Genomic DNA, 4,332 nt, shown 5'->3' with positions numbered 1-4,332 from the left:
ATATTGTTGTATAGAAGATATTTTAAAGTGATTCATCAAGTGGAAATCGAATAGATAGATAGATAACCCGATATGTGTCGCCATCTAGTGTACCTAAATTCATCTAGAAATTTTCATAAAAGTGACCCGAAAAGCGGGGCTAACTCGGTAACCCGTGGCCCGATTTTAACGAAACTTGTTTTATTCTGTTTCTATTCTCATTTCATTAGAATTATGGCGGTATTGTGCGCCGTTTTTTGCTGTTTTTAATTACAGACAAGCCCAAAAACAATCTCAGTTTTAGTAGTACATAGATTGGTGATTTCACAGGCCTGTGATGGTTTTATTGTCTTGAAATGTTTACATGTTCTACAGTAATTCCTTAACGCTGAATCCGAAAATGGTAACCATTTTTCTCCATTACGTACAGATTTTTCACAAAACATCATATGTACTTTTACATTGAAATCGAGTCACATTTTGTTATGCTTAAAATGTTGACAACCACTGGCTATAGATTTCTCTATACCAATCGCGCGACGTGAGAGTCTTATCAATCGTTCTAGAACCCATGAGAAACGTACCGCTAGTATATAGACGGTTAACATGCCGCTTGACGTGTCATTTATGGATAGTATTTGTTTGTGCATGCGCTTTGACATTATTTTTGCTTTTCAATATTATTTATTTGTTGCTATGGCAACAAGAGGTTGTGTAAATGACCCTAACAATACACTGTCCTATTTGTGGTAAATTCGTTGGAAAGAAATAAAGGCAAAACATTACATAATTCGTCAAAAAAAGCGTATATGCATATTTTGGACTAAAACTTGGGGACCAAGACAAATCATGGGCTCCGTCGTTTGTGTCGAAGAGTTGAGACAATGAACTAAGGGTGAGAAAAAGTCTTTGCCTTTTCAAATTCCATGGTCTGGTGTGAGTCTAGAAACTACAGAGATGACTGCTATCTTTGCTCATGTAACGTACAAGGCTACAACACTCGAAATAAAAAGGAAATTTCTTATCTGAACTCTCATTCTGCTATAAGACCTGTTGCTCATGAACGTGATGTATCTGTACCTACTCCACTGGAGACTCTTGATACAGTTTCATCTGATTCAGAATGTGATATCAATATAACTGATGATAGGGATTGTTTTCAACCTGAAACGTTTGGTGAACCATAACTTTTCACAAAAGGTAAACTTAATGATTTGATAAGAGATTTGGGCCTTCTAAAGGATTCTTCAGAGATTTTGGGGTCCAGACTTTGGGCTAAGAACTTACTTTCTCCAGGGATATCATTTTACTGGTACAGAAATCGTGAGAAAGAGTTTATACCATATTTTTCACAAGAAGGTTCACTGGTTTATCGCAACAATATTGCTGAATTAATACCAATGCTAGTAGCTGCAGTCTATTGACCAAGTGAGTGGCAATTGTTCATTGATCCCCCCAAAAGAAGTTTAAAAGGTGTTATACTTCACCATGGTAACATATATACATCTGTTTCTATTGGTCATTCAGTTCACTTGAAGGAAACATACGAAAATCTCGAACATCTTAATAGAGTCAAATACAAAGAACATGGTTGGTTACTTTGTGGAGACTTAAAAGTCGTTGTATGTTGTTGGGTCAACAATCCGGTTATACAGAGTTTCTATGTTTTTATGCGAATCGGACAGCAGAGCACGAAATCATCACTGGATAAAGAAGCAATTGCCATGCAGAGTCAGTCTAATACCAGGATAAAAAAACATTGAATGTGAAAGTTTGGTTGACATAAAGAAAGTACTATTACCTCCAATTCATATAAAACTGGGCTTGATGAAGCACTTTATAAAGGCCTCAGACAAAGATGGTGACTGTTTCAAGTATCTATGAGGGCAATTCCCAGTTCTTTCAGAAGCGAAACTTAAAGAAGGGATTTCTGTTAGGCCTCAGATTAAGAAATTGACTTCGGATGAACAGTTCGAAAGTACAATGAGGAAAGTTGAAAAAGAAACATGGATTGCCTTTAAAGATGTTATTGACACATTTTTAGGAAATAAGAAGGTCCCAAATTACGAAAATATTGTCAATAACATGCTTGATATATTCAAAGAGTTGGGTTGTAATATGAGCTTGAAAGTTCATTTTTTACATTCACATACCGACTATTTCACTGAAAATCTAGGTGCCATCAGCAAGAAAAAAGGGAAAAGTTTCATCAAGACATCAGAGAAATGAAGAGGAGGTATCAGGGAAAGTGGAACATCAATAGGACGGCTGATTATTGCTGGTCATTGAAACGAGATGCTCCAGACACAATACAAGAAAGACTACAACACACAGTTTTGAGACTAAAAGACGTAGATTTCACAAACACACAAAATATCAGGATGAATGGGATGCATATTCGTTTGACATCAATGTTCTTTCCTTTCTTCATTTTGTTTGTATTTTTGTTCACAAAGATAATGTTACGACAGCGGAAGACACGTGATGCTGCTGGCGCATTGGCGCTGGTACTGTGCGTGATGAGTTTCTCGAATGATCGGGGAAGTCTGAGTGTGTTTGAGATGCTCTCTTCGTTAGTATATAAACTTGGCAGAGAAAACGAGCAGATATAAATGAAATGAGAGCAGTAGTTACTTTGAGTTCCATGTAATTTATGATTCTGTTAGTTTCGAGCTAGTGAGCCATAAAGTGTGTGTCTTGCACTTGTCGAGAGCGAACTTATCGAGATTGTGAATCGCTGTGATTTATAGCGTGTATTATAAATTTGTTAAGTTTAAAGTGGCGAGAAACGTACTGATTGTGGAACTACTGTGTACTAAAAGTTTGTATCCAGGAAGAATAAACTGGTTTAATCAAGAAAGGACTTGTATCGCTGAACCCTCGGAAAGAATTTCTACCGGAAACAAACAAACAAGCAGATATCCAACAATAATAAAAAAAAGTTCATTGTGATAAACGAAATAATAATTTTATCCAAGTAAGAGTTTTTTCTTCCCGATTTGCAAAAATCCTTAAATTATAGAAAAACATGAATATTCTTTTCGAAATCTGCGTAGGTGAATTATAGAAAATCCATTATTGAAACCAAAACAACTTTTATTAAGTTTAAATTCGCAGGCCTGTGTTACTAACATAAAGTAAATACGATGTGTTTAGTTGCATTTATAATACCAGTGAAAAATTGTTTTCTATAGGATTATATAGATTGTTTTCAGGTAAACTAGCTTATCTGGATATAGCTACAACTTTTTTAATTAATTCATTATACTTAGTTTATACCGAGGTGTCCAATTCCCCAAATCAGAGATAATAACAAATATTTTTTTACTCACAAATGTCTTTCAACTGTGAAATGAAAACTACACCAAATTTAGAAAGGTTTACAGTGCTGAAAAATCTGAAGAGATAATGCTGTTTTTATATTGACGATGTGCTATTACACAAGAAGTACACGCCATAATTTTATGCAGTATAGAGAAAATGAGGTATTATATTTCAAATATCATACCCGAATGAATTCCAATTCGTAACTTCAACTTTCTCTCGGGTCGGTGTCGGATTTTGAAATTTTCAATTTCGGCAAGCAAAGTTAAAGACAAACGAGCTATTTCTCGCGCATGCTCATTGCCATTTTGGATTGGCAAACCAGAAACCACCATGTAAGCGTCACCGATAGTTTCCACCTGTGAAGAGAAAGATACAGACAATAATTAACCCTAATTCAGGAAATTTAGAGAAAAAAATGTATAAATTAAACTTGTGAAAAACTAAAATGATTAGATTAAAAATAATGTAGTTAATCATGAAAAAGTATTGTAATATGAGTAAATTTTTGTATGTGTATATATATATATGCTACTTAACTACATGCATGTTTAGACAAACATGCTTAGAGATAAAAATCTGGAAAACATTTACAATGACATGAGCCTTACCATAATAAATAAATATTTTACATCGTAAATAGGAAACATTAAATAAATTATCTTTTTACAGATTTTTGTAAAAAATGTACATTCACGGAAGTTTTTTTGTAAAGCCAAAAAAGTTACATCAAAGACAAGACCGTCTAATAATATTACCTTGTACACATCATAGGTCTCAATGGTGGAGTCAAAATAAGTGTAGAGGTCGTTTAGAAGATCAACAACCTGTTCAAAAGTATCATAACAATAAACCAACAATACTTTCACTTGTAACTATGCTTACATATTACACGTATAATTAGATTTTATTGAAATTGCAACCTAGTAGCGTATCTTATTTTAAAAATACTGTTACGCCAGCGGAAGTCACGTGACTCTGGTAACACGTCATGAGTTTTTGGAAGGATCATGACGTTTCCTGGCAACT

At 34.4% G+C, this 4,332-nt stretch overlaps 1 pseudogene; it reads right to left on the bottom strand.

Annotated features, from left to right (window-relative positions):
• Positions 1–3,487: 3,487 nt before the first annotated feature.
• Positions 3,488–4,332, bottom strand: part of LOC106473660 — a 29,377-nt pseudogene continuing 28,532 nt past the window's right edge.

The sequence above is a fragment of the Limulus polyphemus genome, unplaced genomic scaffold, assembly GCF_000517525.1.
Source record: "Limulus polyphemus unplaced genomic scaffold, Limulus_polyphemus-2.1.2 Scaffold6377, whole genome shotgun sequence".
Taxonomy (NCBI): Eukaryota; Metazoa; Arthropoda; class Merostomata; order Xiphosura; family Limulidae; genus Limulus; species Limulus polyphemus.
Note: the sequence above shows the minus strand (reverse complement) of the source record. Positions and strands in the feature narration are given on the sequence as shown.